Source organism: Rattus norvegicus, chromosome 3, assembly GCF_021556685.1.
Source record: "Rattus norvegicus strain SHRSP/BbbUtx chromosome 3, alternate assembly SHRSP_T2T, whole genome shotgun sequence".
Lineage (NCBI taxonomy): Eukaryota > Metazoa > Chordata > Mammalia > Rodentia > Muridae > Rattus > Rattus norvegicus.
Window position 1 is genome coordinate 161,915,655 of NC_141536.1, and position 20,896 is coordinate 161,936,550.

Sequence of the window (20,896 nt, forward strand, 5' to 3'; positions counted from 1 at the left end):
CTGGGGGAGAGGATGCAGGTGAGGCATGGCATGCGTCTCACAGGGCCTTTGGTCCACTGGGGCCGGAGGACCTTCCTGAGGGGAGTTACCCTAAGGCCACTGTAACTGGCTAATGTTCATGGTATTTTTCTAGTCTGACATCTTCCAGTTGATCTCAGCCTGAAGCAACATACATGGCCTCTCCTCTCCCACTGATGTAAAGGAAAATGACGGCCAGTGGCCAAGCAGGAAGGCAGCTGGGCACTGTCCTCGGATGCTGCATTCTAGAGAGCCTTACCAAATCTCCTTCCTGGCCCCACTGGAGAAGGAATCTTCCATCCCTGGTGGACCATAAGCCTGCCAGGGGAATGCTGCTGCTGCATGTTCTGAGGCCAGAACCCCTGCACCTATTCCTGTGCCTTCTCTGTAGCCTTCCCCATGTGTAGAGGTCTCTATTTTGGGCTGGGAGTGCTTGGATCTCTCTGACTCCAGAGTGAGCCTGGCTGACCCCAAGCCTGCCTCCACATCAAAGACACATGTGCCAGCCACTGAGCTGATGCCAAGGAAGAGGGAGAGAGGATGAAGCTATAGGAATCGTGGCAGTGCATGCTGGGTGGGACAGACAGACAGGCAGGGTGTGACTAATTAGTGCGCCACAGAGCTTTCAACAACAGGCTGGGCTCTCTCTCCCGCCTTTGAGATGCTGTGTCTGTGGTTCACTGGTCCTAGGGAAACTTGTACACATCCTTCAGCAACCCACTCTCCATGTTCCAGCTTCTGTGAAAGTCCTAAGTCTGTCAGTCAACAGTGCCGCAGGCTTCCCTCCTCCATGGTGTTCTCTCTCTCTCTCTCTCTCTCTCTCTCTCTCTCTCTCTCTCTCTTTCTCTCTGTGTATGAGATGTGTGTTTAAATTGGAGTATAATTTTTGTGAGTACATGTGTGTATTTAGGTGCACATGTGTGTATGTGTATGTGATGTAGTGTGTATTGATATGATGTTTGTGTGTATGGTATGTATGTATGTGTATATGATATAGTGTGTGTGTGGTGTGTGTGTATATGAGTATATGATGTGGTGTGTGTGATGTGGTGTGTATGGGTAGGGGTATATGTGTGTGTGCATATGATATAGTATGTATATGTGATATATAGTATGTGTATGTGTGTATGAGTATATGATGTGATGTGTGTATGGATGTGTGTATATGTATGTGTGATGTGGTGTGTGTGTGATGTGGTGTGTGTATGTGATATGGTATATGTGTATGTGTGTGTGATGTGGTGTGTGCATATGATATAGTATGTATATGTGATATAGTGTGTGTGTGGTATGTGTTTGTGTGTATGAGTATATGATATAATATGTGTGTATGTGTGTCTGTTTGGTATGTGGTGTGTGTGTGATGTGGTGTATGTGATGTAGTATATGTGTATGTGTGTGTGATGTGTTGTGTATATGTGATATGTATATGATGTGTGTGTATGTGATATGTGTGTATGTGTGATATGGTGTGTGTGTGATATGGTGTGTGTATGTGTGATATGGTGTGTATGTGTGATGTGCTGTGTGTGTGATGTGGTGTGTGTGATGTGGTATATGTGTATGTGTGTGTGATGTGTGTGTATATATGATATGTATGTGTATGTGTGATGTGGTAAGTGTGTGTGATGTGGTGTGTGTATGTGTTGTGATATATGTGTATGTGTGTGTGTGTATGTGATATGGTATATGTGTATGTGTGTGTGTGATGTGGTGTGTGTGTGTGTGTGTGTGTGTGTGATGTGGTGTGTATGTGTACCTGTGATATGATCAATGTATGTGGACACCAGAGGTCCACATGAGGGGTCTTCAGTGACTCTCCATTTTTCTTTTTTGAGACAGTGTCTCTCCCTTAGCTAAGACACTGGAGCTCATTCGCTGGCTCAGGCTGGCTGGCCACTGAGCCCCAAGGACCCCCGACCTCCCACCCCAGCACTGGGGTTGCACACTCGCAGCAAGAGCAGCTTTTACATGGCTTCTGGAGACCGAACTCAGGACCTCAGTCTTCTGTGGCAAAAACTTCGCCCACTGAGCCAGCTCCCAGACCTGACTTTACCGTTTTGGTCTCTTAGGTAGGAATGCCAGTCAAACTGCCTTCTGAACTCAGCCCTCATCCACCTAGGGCCTCCCTCCTCTTTCTTTGCTGACTTACACCCTGTCTGAGCTGACCGTGCGTCTGTTTCCTCCACCCACACAGCCCGCACCCTGGACTTGAACTTTATGGGCGTGGCCACTGTGAGAACACAGAACCTCATAGAACTCCAGTCCTCTGGCCTCCTCCCCACCCTGCTGTGCCTTCTGCCAAGCTTGGATTTTATCACCACAGATCCTTTGGGGCCCCATAGGTCAGCGGACAGGGGCCGTGGCTGCAGGGCTCTGATTCTACATCTGGCCCAGCCTCTTTGGGTTTTACCGCACACAGCCCCCCAACCCCTATTCCCCCATCCCCACCCCTGCTCCCAGCATGCTGGATTCCAGTTCACAGAGTCTGGGATGAAGTTACAGAGAGGGACCCAGAGCCTTTCAAAACTGGAGATCCAGTCTAAGCAGCCGCCTCTCCGGGATCAACCAGGGTCTGGCCATGGCGGTCAGATGAGGTTCCAAGAGGTTGCATCTTAAATTATTTTTATGGAGGGTTGGAGTTTTGAGCGAATGTTTGGACCTCAGCTCTCAAACACTTCCCTTTTTGGGAGGAAAGGAGGCTGGCTCTCATTTGGCAGTTTTTGCCTCTGTCAGCGTTCCCAGTGGCAGGAACCGTGAGCGCTGCCTGAGAAGGGCCGGGGCCACAGCTGGCTTTTATTAGTGAATATTTCTGGTGGGGATGTTGGCCCCGGCTCTGTTTATGTTGCTTGTAAGATTTCGCGCAAGACTCCGAAAGGATCCGGGCTTGAGCCCGAGCGTCTGATCTTCAGGGTAATTCGTTCCATCCCTTCATTCCTGACCCCTCTCCTTCTGATTTTTTGCCAAGTTCATACTTGAGCATTGCCAGGAAATGGAGTGTGGGCAGGGTGTGCAGACTGTGGGGCCCTGCAGCTTTGGTTTATCCCTCTTCATCCTCCAGGGCAGAGGGGTCAAGATGGCCGTGTGTGTGTGTGTGTGTGTGTGTGTGTGTGTGTGTGTGTGTGTGTGTGGTATCTGTTTCTTTAAGAGAGCCGCCGACCCCAAGGTCAAACAGAATGTGAGTCTGTCCTGCCTTGAGGCTCTGAGGTGCGCCCTGAGCCTGGTAGAAAGCAGAAATCCATGGCTCTGGGCTCTTCCTGCAGCCAAACATTGCTCACAAATGTCTCGCTTTGCTCATAGCCAGCCAGGCTGCCTTGGAGCCCTAGACCTGGCTCTGAAGATGTGACCAGCTCTGTGCAGGGTAGAGTGACCCTTTTCCATTCTCCCTTCTGGATATGAAAAGAAATCCGAAGAACACACAAGGGAGGGACTGCGGCCCGCTTCCCAGCTTGTTTATTTTCTTTGTTAACAGGTTTTCCAACAGTTCCTGGGGTGTGCGTTTGTGGACCAAGAGTGTGCGTGCACATGCACCTGTGTAGTGTGCGTGTGTGCCCATGTAACTGTATATGTGCACGCATGCATGTGACAGTGTAAATGCTTGTGTGTGCGTCTTTGTATATATGTACATATGCATGTACACATGCAAATGTGTCTGTATATGTGTGCCCCCATTTGTACACATATGTGGTATATGTGTGTGCACATGTGTGCTCATGAGCCCGTGTCAGAGTGTGCACAGACGCATAAATGGGCACTGCTGTCAGCTGCAGGTTCCTGCCCACTAAGAGGAGAGAGCAGATGGCCTGTGTACCTAGTGGACGTCAGAATCTGAGGTGCTGTGGAGTTTTGGGATGGGCTCACAGTCCCCACTGGAGTCTCCTGGGATGGACTCCAACTGGACTTGCTCAACAGTGTGGTGGAATAACACGGTGGCTGGGTATTTCTGGACCACAAGAGAACCCCGTGAGGACTGGGCGAACCCACCTTGGCTGTTCTTCCAGTGAGTCTCAGGGCATTTATGGTCCATGGTCGTGGTCTGTGGCTTGTGGTACTGGCCCCATCAGCCCGTGGAAGGCAGTGTGAAGCCTGAGGTCAGAGGCATGGGGACTGAGAACACCCTACAAAGAGACTCCTAAATTGCAAGGCGACATCAGACGGTCAGGGGCAAGGAAGGCTATGGCCACCCATCCCCAGTGTCTGTGTGACACCTTGACTGTAGTCAATGACTGCCCAGCACCCATTAGGACATGGTGCAAGCCGGTGAGACACACAGAAGACGATTACGGTTAGAGAGCTGAGAGCCAGCTTCCCACAGGGCCCCTGTTTATCCAGAGAGTCTCTCTTTACGGCCAAGCCATAAAACCATGGAAATGGAGATTTTAATGGAAAAGCTGCTGCCCTGGCTTCATGGGGGAAGGAGTCAGCTGACAGCAATAGTGGCCAGAGGATGAGTTTGAGTCACCACCTCCACAGACACCTTGCACTGTGTATTCCCTCCCTTGGCTTCTCTGCCTCCGACTCTGCCGCCTTAACAACAAGCAGAACTAGGTTCTGTGTCTCTCTCTTCAGCTCTTACGGAACCAGCAGGCGACGGCCAGCTATATCTTAGACACGGAAGGGTGTGCAGCATGGACCCCTTCCTTAGGCCACTGGTCACCATGGACAGCAAGGTGCCAAGGGCCCCGAAAGTTTCCCCACTGATCCTTCGTCCCCTAGCAGGTTAGAACGGGGCCCAGAAACTCACGGACTGCGCCCCAAGGGCACAGGCATCGCTGTGTCCCTCCTGGCTCCCCAGGGGCCGTTTGTCCCAGAAAGATACTTGCAGCAGAGACTCCTTCAGTCTGACGTTCCAAACCCAGTTTTGGCCTGAGTTTCTGAACATGGCGGAGACACACCTACCTCTGAGAATGTGCTGTGCGTGTGTGCATATGTAAACTCACGTGAGAATGCGTGTGCATATGTAAACTCACGTGAGGGTCATAAGAGGAGGTGGCTCTGTATATAAGTCCTTATTAGCGCATACACACACACACACACACACACACACCCCACACACCACATACACACACTACACACTCACACACATACTCACATGCACACACCACACATACCACACACACACCACATATACACACTACACACACCACACACACATACCACACACATACCACATATACACAATATACACACCACACATACCACACACATACACACCACACACACCACATACAAATACACACACCACACCACACCACACACACACACACATGCACACACATACACACACATACCACACACATACTACACACACACCACATACACATACTACACACACCACATACCACACACATACCACACACACCACACACCACACACACACCACACACATATACACCACACACATACATACATACACACACCACACATCTCACACACACACACGCACACACACAGGCACACACACACACGCGCACTCTTCTAGATCAGGGTATGAAAGAATATATAATTTAAGACTGGGTGTGTGTTGGCTTAGGTTGTAAAAGCTGATTAGATTGGAAATACAACTCAAGTAAGGTTGGTTGTTATAATGTCAGGTTAAACAAACACACTAAGCACACAGTGGGACAGAAGCTAAATACATAGCCTTAAATCATCTCAGATCACATTATTAATCTGGCTACAAGATCCAGCAAAAGTTTGGGCTCTTCAAAGGCAAGAGATAGTTTCGGAAAATAGAGGACCAAATCTCTGGAGGGTTCTGAAAGATTCTGGAGTCAGGGTTTATTTTGCTCACGGAGCCCCACGCATGTCTTACCAGGAGACAAATGCAGAAGGTTGGCACATGGACGGGCACTCCAGGTAATCTGTGGCAGAGTGTGGAGAACACTGTAGGAACCAGTGCAGTAGTAGTCATGGCTGTGAGCCTCTGAGTGCTGGCTTACCCTACACTGACAAGGGACAAACGTCTGTGCATTGGCTCTTTCTTGAGGGGACATCTGGAGTTCCAGAAGCAGCCTACGGATGCATCTAGGATCCCTAGCAAATGAAAGAATTGGAAATTCATTGATTTCTGTGGTGGTTCACCCTGACCACCAACTTGATGGAATTTAGAGCCACTATGGGAACAAATCTCTAGGCATGTCTGGGAGGGATCACCCCAGTTAGTTAATTGAGGTGGGAGGACTCTTCCTAAATGTGGATGGTACCACCCTTTAGACTGGGTGAACACTGAGTAAAAAGGAGAAGGCGTTCCCAAGGAGCATGGCCTTCCTCTTTCTTCCTGATGCAGAGTCGACTTGACCAGCGGTCTCCTGCTGGGGCATTCCCGCCACAACTTCACAACAACATGAGCCCCAAGCTCCCTTCTTCCCTTAGGTGGCTTTGTCAGGTTTCCTGGAGTACCGACAGGACAAGCAGTTGCAATTACCTTTGGTTGTTTAGTCTCACGTCTCTAACTAGCAGGGCCTGGAGCTTACGTGGTCTACAAGCTACTTGGATTTTCACTGAAAGCCAGTTTGGTTCTGAGAAACTCTGAGGGATTAGAAAGGAAACAGAAAGTAAAGAGGGCCCTGTTGTAGCATTATGTTCCTTCAACTCCCCCCTCTCATTTGGAAATAATCCAGGGGGATCATTCAACAGGGGTTGTGAGAGAGACTATAGAGTCAAAAACTTGATAATCAAAAACCTTGAAGACATCGTTGAGGGACACCAGCAGGGCCTCAGAGCTGGCTCCAAAGCTGAGAGGACAAATGGGCAGTGTACGTAAAAGGTAGGGGGAGCCGGTGGAAAGGACACTGAGGTGAATCACCCCTAAGAAACTTTGTTTAGAGAATTTTGGCCTGGATGGGAAAGTGAGTGTTCAGGTTCCAGGAAGAGCTTCACCAGGAGAGACAGCTGTAAGGGAGGGCATGACAAGAGTTTCCCAAAGGGAAAATGGCCTCGGGTCCCTTCAGTTCCTGAAGGTTAGAAGAACCCTGACACCATCCATATGATGGGGTAGCCTTAAAATATTTATTTCTATGACTATGAGTGTTTTGCCTGCATGTGTGTGTATATGTACCATGTACATACATGTTATCTGTAAAGGTCAGAAGAAGGCTTTGCACCCCTAGAACTGGAGTTACGGGCAGTTGTGAGCCACCGTGTCAGTGCTGAGACCCAAACCTGGATCTTCTGCAAGAACAATAAGTGGACTTCACTGCTGAGTCACCTCTCCAGTCTTAAGACACCTAAGCATTGGCTTTTCCTGGGCACACATCATCAGTATATATCATCATGGGCATACATTATTGTGGGCACGCATCAACATGGGCACACATTGTCATGTGCACACATCAACATGGGCACACATACATCGTCATGGGCACACACCATCACTATGTGCCAGTCTTGTACGTACTGACACCTAACTTTGTAGAGCCCAAACTCTATTGACAGTGAGAGGTCATACAAGCACATGAGGCTGGTTTTTTTTTTCTCCTGTATGCAGGCCCTACGAATTGAGCTCTGGTTACATTCTGGAAAAGCAGCAGGCATCTTTCTCCTAATCACCAAGTTTGAGTAGTTTCTCTGAATTTCATAAAATGGGAAACACACGGGTTGTACTCTGAAGTGTATAAACCACTGAGGTCACACCCTTCACCCTTTGCTGCTCCTTGTGTGACCTTTGCCAGGAAGACAGGAACAAACATGTATTTCCCCCAGGGAGGGCACTGAGGACAGCAGAGAACAGGTTCCAGGCAAGTCTAGCTTCTTGAACAAGTGACTTTACTGGTGTCACCTATTGGAGCACGGATGAATCAGAGGCAACTTCATCCCTCAAAAGCCCACCCCAGCACAGGTGACACCTCAGCACCCTGGAACTCCCTGCCTGGCTTGCAGGCTGTTGGCTGCCCTGAGGATCTCCTCTCATTGCAATTGTTACCTGGAGAGTATGGGAACCCAAGGAAACCTTGAGAAAATGTGTATGTAATGTTAACATGTATGAATGTGTATGTTAACATGGGCATAGCCGTGTCAAGGATCAATGCTTCATGCCTATGGGAATGGCAAAGCCTTCCTCTGGTCTGAGTTTGAATGTTGGCAGTGTATTCGAAAACTAGCCACTGTGGGTTCCTCCTCCTGGATGTTCACAGCCAGAAAAAAAGAAAAAAAAAAAACTGCTTTCTACAGGTACCTCCTACCTTGGCTAGTTAGATCCTCCCTTAGTGCTATACATAATAAACACTCAGAGGTGCCAGGCTGCTTCTGTAGTTGGTAGGGCTCCCTCAGAGTGAGTACAACACGTCTGACTCCAATTTATCTGTCTGTGTGTCTGTGTGACTGTCTTTTCCTCAGCATAACCCATTTGCCTCCAAGTTATCTGTCCATGTGGCTGTCCTTTCCTCATCCCCTTGCTGTCCCAGTCAGGTCTCTCAGACCCAAGTTGCTGGACAATCTCCAGGTGGCCTTGCTCAACATTGTCATCTAATGATAAATAACTCCGTAGATGTGGGAGAGGAGAGGCCCTGTGAATTTTGTAAAGTTTCAGGGACTTCCTAAGACTTGTGGATTTTCTTCCTGACTCTCATGATCCAGGAGGGGATGCTTTCATGAGAGGCACAGCTGCCTACCACTAGTCAGTGTGGCTGCCATCTTCTGTCTATGCACATGAGCATGTGCACACATATGTACGCATGCATTCACACATGAATTCAAGTGCCATTTCCATGTGTTTGTCCTTCTGCCTTGCTCTGGCTTCTTGCCCTCCTGTGAGCACTTCCTTTTGCAAATGTTTCTGCCTTTCTGGTACCACCCATTGCAAGGTAACATGGCCTTGGGGCCTTCCCAGAGTCAGTTTCGTGCTCAGTAGATGTCCAGACCAATCTCTCTTTTGTTTCTAAACATCTAAAGCAGATGATAGAAATTCCTCCTCTGCTTTCTTTTGCCTTGCAAGGGCTGGGACTAGAGGCCTGTGCTACTATACCTAGCCTCTTTATCTGGTCAATCACATTTGAAAACTCATTGTCAAAACCCCCAAATAAAGCACAGCCTCGTGGGCACTCAGCAGAGACTTCTGAGCGTTTTCTTAAGCCCTTCCCACTTAACAAGCGGTTTGGTCATCTCCTGGGTAGCGAGGCTGCAAGGGACCCTGGAGTGGAAACTTAAGGGTTCTTTGGAAAGTCAGCTGTGTTAGATGGTGTTTTGCTGGGGCAAACACATGAAGGAGTTTTGTTTTTTTTTTTTTTCTTCCTGAAGTGGACATAGGTAAAAGACTAAGGCAGATTTCTGAAGGAATGTTTAGCTAAAGTAGACACAGGAAAGATGTTCTGCTAAAGCAAGCACATGAAAGGGCATGTGATGAAGGGTTCTTTGCTAACAACACACGTGTATTGGTCTGACTTCCATGCATAGCTGAGCTGCCTTTGTCTGGACTCCATGGAGAAAAACCTTCTAAAACTTGTGGTGGTATGCTGCAGTTTTGTGCTGCTTCCTCAGACTCGGGCTGATTGGCAGAGTGATGTCAGCTGAGACAGATGCACATGCTGAGGTAAGACATGTGGAGGACACGTGATGCTTGGAGAGCGTGTTAAGAGTTTGAGAGTGTCATCAGACAATGGCAGAGGCTGAGCTAGGCTTGCTTATAGAGCTAGCTGGGCAATGCTTGTTGGTCTTGTGTCTTTGCTGATCTTTCCTTTGCTGAAAGAGGCACAGCAGAGAACGTCTCCTGGTGTCCCTCCTAGTCCCTCCTGCTGACATGCGCTGAGGCTGAGGCCCGGCTGCCTCTGCTAGGTAGTGCAATCCACTCTGTTTGCAGTCCATCTCTACCAAACTGGACTGCTGGTGTATCCATGAGGTGTTTGTGAGTGGATCGAGCTCCGCTGCTGACCTGTGAACTGAACTGCTGATTTCCAGACAACACAGATGGGAGTTGCTCCAAAGAACCTCTCTAAACAGGTCCACTATACCCGTATCCTTTCTTTTCCACTTCCTCTGGTGGGTGATGGACTACAAGGGAGGTTAAAGTGTTTAAGAATCATCATTAAGGGGTTGGGGATTTAGCTCAGTGGTAGAGCGCTTGCCTAGGAAGCGCAAGGCCCTGGGTTCGGTCCCCAGCTCCGAAAAAAAAAAAAAAAAGAATCATCATTAAAAATAAGGTTTGAAATATAATTAAACTTACAGGACACTCTGAGAGACAAGCACTGTGCATCCTCCCACGAAGGACAAGAGAGTTTACCTCCAAACTTACCTATTTGAGAGTTCTCTAAGTCCTCTCTGCATAGGGGACTTTGAAGACCTGGCCAGATAGCTTGATTTCAGTTGCCATTTTGCCTGAGCCTGACCAGGAGCATAAAGTGCCCTGGCTTGATGAATCGGGAAGAAATACCTCTCCTGTACGACTGTGAATCGCTGCGTGTTCCCTCTCGCCTCAGGGCCACCTCCAAAGTTTGTGATGCTTGCAGAACTAGGAGGGTGGGCTTTGGCGAGCACTTCTCTGCCCTTGGCAACTGTCCCTCCGATAACTCTCACCTGTCATCTGGGGAGAGAGGCCCGTTACTCCAGCTGCTCTCTGGAGTCACCAGGGCCCTGCCAGACGCCAGGCCACAGCACAGCTCAGTGAGACATTCTAGGGCAGCAGAGACCCTCACAGGTAAGCCCTGTGTCGGGCCAGGCTGTGTGAATCCTCAGTCCCGGACTGTTCCACAAGGATAGTGCTTTCCTCATGGTCATGCAGTACCGGAGCATTTCTCCTAAAGCACCTTGGAGTTCTGTTCGGTATGAGTTTCCTTTAAAAAACACAAACAAATAAAACATCGTTCTAGGCTGGTAAGACTTCATCAGGTAAAGGAGCTGGTTGCAAACCTCGAGAGTTTGGTCCCTGGAACTCAAATGGGGAAGGGAAGAAACAAGCCCCGCCCCCAAGCCGTTTTCTGACCTCTGCGCATGCGCTGCAGCTCACCTTGTCAATAAAGTTTAAAAGATTAATTAGTTAATTAACTTGAAGGGCCAGGGAAACGGTTCAGTGGATGAACTGCCTGGTGTGCAAGCCGGAGGACGTAACAAGATGGGTGCCGTGGAGTGTAATTTCAAGGCTGGGGTTCGACGGTCAGTCAGTCTAGCCGTTTGGCAAACTCCATGTTCAGTGAGAGACTCTGTTCTCAAAAATGTAGGATCAAGAGTCCTAGAGAAGGCAGCCAGTGCCCCCTCATGCGCCAATTCACACCCATATGCGCACACAGATGCACAAACAGACGGAGTTTCAAAGACGATTTAAATGAAGGTTTTAACTAGTTACCAGAATAATTCAATTGTTTTCAAACCAGCAAGTTCAAGTTTTAGGGACATGGTCACTGCTTTGGGAGACCTAAAAGCCCAGCCCCGAATGTTTCTGTCCATCCTGCAGGCCATGTGAGCTGCAGGTGGCTCCGCCCCTTGCTTGGCAGTTTAAACCGCTGGAGGTTGGACCAAGTGCTTCAGGGTGCACATGGCCAGGTTAGTGAACTGAGTCTTTGAGTAAAGGCAATAGAGTCTGGGAAGATGATGGCTCAGTCTGCCAGCCACTGGGCAGATGGCTCAGTTAGGATAGCACTTGCCTCTCAAGCACAAGGTCCTTGGCTCCATACCCAGATCCCACATAGAGAGCTGTGCACAGTGGCACCTGTCTACAGTCCCAGCCCTGGGGAGCTGGAGGTAGGTGTGGCCAGCCTCCCCCAATCACTGAACTCTGGGTTGGATGGGAGATCTGTCTCAAAAGAACCAGGTGGATGGCTGTTAAGGAATGACAGCCTGCGCGGGGACCTCTGGCTTTCACAGACATGTGCATGAGCGCACATGTGCGTGCGTGCATGTGGACACACACACACACACACACACACACACACACAGAGTTAAAACTATATATCCATTAAAGAGAATTCACGAGAGGAGACTGACCGCTCTGCTCTGCAAAACTTTTCAGACTCGCATTAATGTACAAGTTCTTTTGTGAACTGAGAAGTCTAGATGTGTAGAAAATGCTCAACAGGGACAATACAGCGTCAGTGAGCCACTGCTCTCCCCACAATGGAATAGCTGCAGAGACACTGCGAGGCTGCCACGGGAGATGCTTAGTCGGTGTGAGAGCTCTGGGGTGCGGCATGGATAAGTTTTGCACCTCACGTTTCACCACTGTGAAGCCAGGTGGTAGAGCGCTGGCTACTGGTCCGGCTGAGCTGGTGAAGCAGAGCACACTCACTTGTGGCACACTACTATATCCCTGGGTACAAGCTCCCCTGGAGCCTGGGTTCGACTGGATTGCTTGAACCCTCATTTGCCTGAAGCTGAAGGGATGTGAAGATTCTGATCCTCAGTTATCCTCTTCCTCCTCCTCCCTTTCCCCTCCTCCTCTTCCTTCCTCTTCCTCCTCTTCCCTTTCTCCTCCTTCTCTTCTTCCTCTTCTTCCTTCCTCTTCCTCCTCCTCCTTTCCCCTCCTCCTCCTCTTCTTCCTTCCTCTTCCTCCTCCTCCTCCTTTCCCCTCCTCCTCCTCTTTCTTCTCTTCCTTCTCTTCTTCCTCCTCTTCCTCCTCCTCCTCCTCTTCCTCCTCCTCTTCTTCCTCCTCCTGCTCCTCCTCCTCCTCTCTTTCCCCCCTCCTCCTCCTCCTTCTCTTCCTTCTCTTCTTCCTCCTCTTCCTCTTCCTCCTCCTCCTCTTCCTCCTCCTCTTCTTCCTCCTCCTGCTCCTCCTCCTCCCTTTCCCCTCCTCCTCCTCCTCTTCCTCCTCCTCCTTTCCCCTCCTCCTCCCTTTCCCCTCCTCCTCTTCCTTCCTCTTCCTCCTCTTCCCTTTCTCCTCCTTCTCCTCTTCCTCTTCTTCCTTCCTCTTCCTCCTCCTCCTTTTCCCCTCCTCCTCCTCCTCTTCCTTCTCTTCTTCCTCTTCCTCCTCCTCCTTTCCCCCTCCTCCTCTTCCTCCTCCTCCTCTTCCTCCTCCTCTTCTTCCTCCTCCTCCAGAGTGGTGTCACTATCTAGCCCAGGCTGGCCTTGAACTTGTAACCCTCCTGCCTCAGTCTCTCTAGTGCTGGAATTGCAGGACTACACCATGCTAGGATCTTCAGTTGTTAGAGCTGTGAGACAGAAGAAAACGAGGTCCGGCCAAGGCCACCAGAGAGCTTCTGATAGCCATTGGTGTCGAGATTAAGAGGGACTTCTCAGTGGCCCAGGACATTAGCATGATATGAGGTCATCATGGATCACGCTCCCTATCATGGAGGGCGGGGTGTCTCCCTTTCAGAACCGTGAGTCCCATAGCATTCCATGCCAGCACAAACATATATGACAGATCTGTTGTCAGCAGGGCCATGTGGCTGGGGACTTCAGGAAGATTTGGGACATGGCCCCAGGAGGTAACTCATTTCTGCTGGTATGTCTGCACTGGCCAGGAAACATGAGTGTCTGGAACTTGAAGAAGCACGGCTGGCAGGCAGAGCTGGGCCCTCCTCCCCTGCCCACTTTCTCCCTCTCTCTGGGGTTTAGCCAGATTCCCGGTGTCATCTGGGTCCTGAGGTCACAACACTGAAATAACACATGATTAGAAGCCACAATGATCTTCTCTGTTTACCCAGTTTGCCCAGTTACTGGGCTACACGGGGTGGTCACCAAGGGACGGGTCACGAAAAGAAACCATCAGACCATGTAGGAGAGCCTGTGGTCTGAGAAGAGTAGTCACCGTCACACTCACTCAGAGCCAGCCCAGGCTGGACTAGAACCTCATCTGCCAGGACTGGGCCTTTCCCCTGTGACACACACATCTGATCTGTTTCTTCCTCCACTCAGCATGGTGACACTGGGATGGAGAGACTGTCTGTCTAGACTTGGCCCCAGATCATCTGTTTGTAGCTGTGCGAGAGCACCTCCAGGTCCTGGAAACTCTGTAACTAAAAGGTGCACCTCCAAGTCATCCTCCTGAGGGGGGCTGGGGTTGTGTCGGAGTCAATGGACGACGAACACAGAAAACTTCTCAGGACGACCTGATACAGACACGGAGGCTCAACAGATACACACTGTTAGCACTGGTTCAATGGAGTCTTGTAAACACCAGCGGGACTCAAGACTGGAGCCGAGTGTACACAAGTCATTCAATGGCCCCTCTGCTGGGGGATGTAGCTGCACGGGGGAGCAGGACTAGAGCAGGAAGGCCATGGTGGTCATCTCTGAGGTGGCAGCGGCCAGACCAGGGTTGAGGATGAATGCGACTGGACGGGTTACAGAGAGAATATGGAAGTTGGCTTGAGGGATGTGGAGGAGAAGGGAGGGCATGAGTGACCTTGGGATGACCCTGGAGGCGACAAGCTGGGAAAGCTGAATGTGGCGTGGCACCGGGATTGTGGGAACATGCGGCCTAGCAGCAGGGACATGTGTGGGGGGGGGGCGCGTCCTGGGCATCCCCCTCCAGAGGAGGCGGTGAGAACACAGGAAATAGTCGTAGAGGTGGCAATGATCCCACACCCCGCTCCATGGGCTGCTGCGCTGGAGGGAGGCTCATCCAGGATGTCCTCCTCTTTCCTTCGTGGGCTGGATCCCACTAGCATCTCTGTGTACCATAGGGGACTACTTTCTTCGAATGGCTTATCCTCAAGGGATCTACTCTATGACTCTAGTCCATGTCTCTGCCCTGCCCTTCTTCTCAGAGGTGGCCTTGTCTCACCCCCACCTCATGGCCTCAGATTGTGGAGGGACTCGGCTGCTCCCATGCTGTATCACAGAGTGTGGCATTCAGGGGAAACAGGGCCCACCGCCTGTCAGGACTGCTACCTGCTGGCTACTGGTCCCAGCGCGAGGAGGCCGTGACTACTCTTAGCTTGGTTGATTTCTAGTCTTTTTTTCTGGCCTAAGAGATTCCTCTATGGCTGCTCAACACAAAACGTGGGCCATCAGGAATGTAGACTGTTAAGAGTGGATCTCTTACTGCCTGGGCGTGGTCTACAAGCAACTTCTAGATTCAGCCCTGTGAGCCCGGGCAAGACCCTCCTCACTTCCGTGTGCTTCAGTGTCTCATCTGGACAGGGGCCAGTGCCACAGTCTAGATTATGAAGGGTCGTGGGTTGGAGCCAGGCGCCTTCTTGGTCCTCTAAGAGAAGGGGTGCAGTGACTTGACTGGGTTCCATTCCACGGATGTCACTCAGTGGTGGCCCCCTCAGATCCTGTGTCACCACTCCCTGCCTTTCCCAACCTTGTCACCCACAGCTGTGACAGCTCTTGGCCGCGTTTTGAGGCACAGCAGGCTTGTGCCAGGACCCCCTCACTGTGGCCTGTCTGGCCCGAGGAAAATGAAAGGTTCGGTAAACAGAGGTCAGCCCGCATTACCCTTCTTCTCCAGCCGTGTTCTTCCGATGTCCCTCTCAGATGCGGACCCAGAAGTGGCTGGGTTCATTTTTTATCTCACACAATCTTGGAGTTTAATATGTATTTGTACATAACTCATGTTAGAAGCCACCCTCAAGTGCATTGGACTTTTTCCTAGCCTAACGCCTCCCTCCCTCCCTCTCCCTCCCTTCCTCTTTCTCTCCCTCCCTCCTTCTTTCTCTCCCTCCCTTCCTCTCCCTATCCCTCTCTTGGCCTCCCTCTCCCTTCCTCCCTCTCCCTCCCTCTCTCCCTCTCTCTCCCTCCCTCCCTCTCCCTCCCTGTCTCCCTCTGTCCCTCTCTCTCCCTCTCCCTCCCTCCCTCTCCCCCCTCTCTCCCTTTCTGTCCCTCCCTCCGTCTCTCTCCCTCCCTCTCTCCCTCCCTGCCTCCCTCCCTGTCTCCTTCTCCTTCTCCCTCTCTCTCTCTCTCTCCCTCTTTCCCTCCTTCCCTCTCTGCCTCCCTCCTACCTCCCTCAGCTCTGTCTTTGGTTCCTATTCATCTTTGCCCTTCTTCATGGGTAACGCCATGCTTAGGACAAAGGTGGAAATCCCACAGAGAGCTGCAGGCTGATCCTCACAGACAGATCATCAGGGAACCCTGCCAGGTTGCAGAGACCACTGATGTCGAATGCATTTGCCTTTGCTTGGCCAGATCAAAAGTTAGGTGGGACTTCCTTAGGAACGAAGAGATCTGCAGTGGCAAGAAACTCTTCTATGTCCAGAGGTGGCTAAGACTCTGTCACCTTTGTCCCCTACAAGCTCTTCTAGGTAGGGAACATGCCCACTCCCATATTTCCCCGTCGGGGTGCCTTGGGCTTCACAGGGCACAGTCTATGATGAGCTGGCCTAAGTGTGGTACATGGTGACGTCATAAGAAGACCTTGGAGTCTACTCATGGCTCAAAGGCCTTATTGAGGGGACAGAGCCTTCCACTTTTTCAGAATGTCTCTTTCATGGATGACAGAATCTCCAGCTATGGTTACAGGTCTCAGGTCTCAGGACCACTCACTTCCTCAGCCAGGCTGCAACAACATTCAGGTAACAACATTCAGGACAGACTCCCAGAAGCATTTTGTTAGTCAGGGGCGAATGCCTAGGTCAGTCCCCCCAGAACATCGGGAGAGGAGGGAACTTCACAAAATCAGTAAGAACACATTGCCCTGAGAGGGTAGAGAAAGACTGTAGGGATTCAGTGTAAGTACCAGCGTTATCCTGGCTCTCTTGAGAACTCATCAGTCACTGCTATTCCTGTTTCATGAAGGGATGGAACGTTCACTGTAGAATGGTGCCTGATCTTCTCTGGCCTCCCTCCCTCAGAACCGAATGGCTCATGGAGACATTATCTACACCACTCAGCTACCTGTTCCACACTCCCTGGCTCCTGCTTTAGGTGGGGATTTTGGGGGGCTTCTCCAGCCGAAGTAAGTGGCTGTTTTAACCATTCCGACAGAGGTGGGAGAGAGGGAATTCAGGAGAGGAAGGACCTGCAGATTGTACCATTGCATCAGCTCTGCTGTGTTCCATGGACGACAGGAACCTTGCAAATAATGAGGTTGGAACAGCTGCTTCCTCTGTCTCTGACCTACTGTCCTAATAGGGTCTTTTGTTTGTTTGTTTGTTTGTTTTGATTAACTTCCTGTCTCTTCCATAGACTGCTGAGATGGGGTCAAGGGTCAACTCTTGCCTGGTATATGAGGACATTGGCATCTCAACCTCTACCAGAAGGTGATGTCCTAGAATTGTAGATCTTCCCCTCCCTGGGTCATGAGTTGGACCCAGAAGACTCATTGCTCAGCTGAGAGCGTGGGCACATGACACAGCCATCAAGTTAAGACAACAACATTAAGGCAAGATCAGGTAGCGTCATTGAAAGTTACTTAACCTGCTCCATGATGATATCAAGTGCAGCATGAGCTTTTGTTTGGAGGCTCACCTGGGGGGTTGGAAGACACCTGTGTTTGGACTCTAGGCCCCTCCCCACTGGGAATGCACAGGTAGGACTCTGGGAATGGAGGTGTGATTGTGTCTGACCGTGAGAAACCAGAGATCCCTAAGCTATGTGCTTGTGAGATAGGACCACTGCTTAGGGGAACTCTAAATCACACCAGGCCCATCTTAGCCCTCATTCCTTAGCCAGAGGAAGCACAGGAAGCACAGGAAGTACAGGAAGCACAGGAAGCACAGGAAGCACAGGAAGCACAGGAAGCACAGGAAGCACAGGAAGCACAGGAAGCTTGTTACCTTCTTCAGCTTGGTTTCCTGTCTGGGAATCACAAGGCTTCCTCAAGTACAACCTCTGTTTATCTAGGATCTTCTCAGGGCACAAAACCAAGCCGAGCCTAGATTGAGTGGCTTGAATGAACAGTATTTATTGATCACGGTCCTGGAGGCTGATTTGCAGGATGAGGTTTCTGAGAAACCCACTAGACAGGCAGCACCTTCTTACCAGGCCTTTAGGTGGCAGGGTTGGGATCTCTTCTTGATCCAAGCTCTGACTCCATTAATGGGACTCCATCTTCACGTTCCCCAAACCACCACCTCAAATACCAGGGCGTTAGGGAACTGGGCTCCAAGTTACAAACACTGAGCTCACATCTAGACCACAGTACTCTCGGGTGCTGGGATCAGGCGTTAGACTCACAGCAAGGACATCAACCATGGACCCTGTCACCATGTCTTATGTCAAGAGACATTCAGGTTTACCTCGGTAGTGGCTTGAAATGGTTTATTAGATTCCTTGTTTTCCAGGAAATGATGGAGAGATGTCTTCAGTACTCACCTCTGTGCAAAGCTTTCTGGTGTTCTATTTGATTGCCCGTTTCTCATCCCTCTGCCTTTCTAGACTGTACACTCCTGCAGGGTTGGGGCGGGGGTCTCATCTCTCTTGGTTGTCTCCAGGGATCTGGGCAATGTATGATACACTAGGAGTTCTCTAAAAATGTCTGTTGACTTGACGAATGGATGGATGGAGGATGGGTGGATAGAGATGATGGATAGATGGATGAATAATGGTGAGTGGGCGGATGATGAATGGATGGATGGATAGATGATGGATGGATATAGGATGGCTGGACGGGTGGCTGGCTGAATGGATGATGGCTGAATGGATGGATGACTGATGGGTGGATAGATGATGGATAGATGGAAGATGGGTGCATGGAGAAACAAGAGATGGACACCAGCAGAGTATGGCTGGCTGAAAGGGGGTCCTGCTAAACATTAGACCCACGCAAGCTGCTGAGCACCGCGTGTGATGAGAACAGGACACAGCAGCTGTGAGTGTTGATGCTGTGAAGTAGAGGTGTAACCACGGAGGTGCCCCGTCCCTGCCCATCGTGTTCTACTAGCACCCGAGGCCAGACCCGGGGTTCACATGGCTTCTTCTGTGCTAGCCTTATTGATGAACACCGAGTGCATGTGGCCCATTCTCTTGGACCCGCTCAGCATCGTGAGATGCACCAGGTGAGCATCTGAGGAACTTGGCCTTGGGGCTTGCCCAAGAAGGAACTTCTGAGCAGGAAGGGGGGCCTGGGGACAGTTGATGGCTCAGACACTGGGGTGCTGGTGGTGAGTGGTGACACCTCCAGCCACACTCGTCAGGACTCTGAGCATGGCCTTGTCCCTCTGTGTCACCACCCTCCCTGGCAGCCATCCCAGGGACTGGGTGCTGGACTGGGGCATCAGTGAGTTAGGCTGCTAGGCTTTGATCTGCGTCTGGGAGGCTCTGGGCTTAGCAGAATTGCCCATATCTCATACTCATAGGCACACACATACATTCTCATGTGTGTGTACATGCAAAGCATGCATATTCAAACATATAGACACATTGGTATGCACATATACATAGATACACATATGCATGCACACTCATGCATACATGTGTGCACACATCAACATTTCTACATGTTAACACAATAGGCAAACACATGAATAATTATATTTAATAACTAAAGGTACACACGCATACCTGTAGACTAACAGACACACATGCAACAGCAACACACAAACAGGTGCACACATATTTTCATACATACATGCATTTAGTCCTGTAGACATGTAAGAACACAATATACTCAGGAATACACACATGCTTATTCGTATGTGTATTTAATAGGTACATACATGCTTATTCACATATATATGCTGCAAGCAGACACTCATCTATAGTACACATGTACTCGGGCACATGTAAATATGCACATACATACATGTGCACCCAAACACGAGTATTTATCCTTAGGCATACACAAGCGTACATGCATGCACACAGAGTCATCTTAGATCTGACACACTCCCTCTCTTTAAATAGCTGGGAAACCAATGCCCCCCCAATGGGAGTGGGACCGGGCAGCTTAGGGCTACAGCAAGGCTGCTCATGCACACATGCACACATGCACACATGACACACACAGATCCACAGTGCGGCGAGGCTTCTTTGACATTCAGGGTGTGCTCCGATCATGCTGAGAACACACATGGGAGGCTGGAAGCTTCTCTCTCCTGCCCTTTGGAGCCCTACATCAAGTCATGTGCTATCTTCCGCCGTTTCCTCTGAGGGGATTTGTGGGGACGTGTGGATGCTGGTGTGTTTTAATGTGCACGTGTATGGCCTCCTTCTGAATCCCCTGGATGCAGGTAACTGGCTGTAATCCCCATGTCCTCAGCTGGGGCCCCTTGAGAGACTGCTTTGGGTCAGGATTGGGGGGTGAGGTCCCCCTTGCAGCTGTAGGCTGTGCCAGACAGGCAGGACGGAGGGAGCCTGTACAGCTGCCAGCGGTGGCACAGCCTCCCTAAAATATTCTGCGCGCGTCGACGGCGTCGCGGCGGCGGAGGGAGCATTTGGTTTTGTTTTTGAAATGCTCTTATTACACACTCAGGAAAGCCACAAAGGCACCTTGGCGGGACAGCCTCAAAGAGGTACCTGCGCGGAGAGGCACAACATTTACCTAGCAAATGACATTGGAATGCTGAGAGCCGGATTTACATACTAATTAAAAATTCCCTTGAAAACATCTAGACTTTGGGCCTGCCTGCCTACCCACAGTGTGGCCAAGATGAAAACCGTTTTCATTACGTCTCTGGGAGCCTCGGGGTGGGGGTGGGGGGGCTTCACTGCATCTCCTGTAGTCCTGTTTGGAGCTGAGGGACAGCGTCTACACTGGTGGCTGCTCTCTGGACAGGGCTCGCTGCCAGCGGAAAACCTCAGCTATGAAGAAACAGAGTAGTGAGTGTTGGGTGGTATTAAGCCTTTATAGTCAGCTTAATGTCCCAAGAGGGCATTTTTTTTCCTGGCCTTTGGGCTCCTGGAATAACTTTTCTTTTTAGGTGCGAAAGAACTTATTTCATGGTTTCAGTCCACTGTGGTAGGGGCCGGGGGTGGGAAGGAGGTGTAGTGACAGCGTATCTCACACCTTGGTGGATGGAGTAGAAAAGCTGGCTCAAAGGCCCTCAAAGGCCAGCCCCAGTGACTCACTTCTATACACTATCCTGACAGCATTAAACATTCTCTACCCCCTTGGCGGGAGGAGACT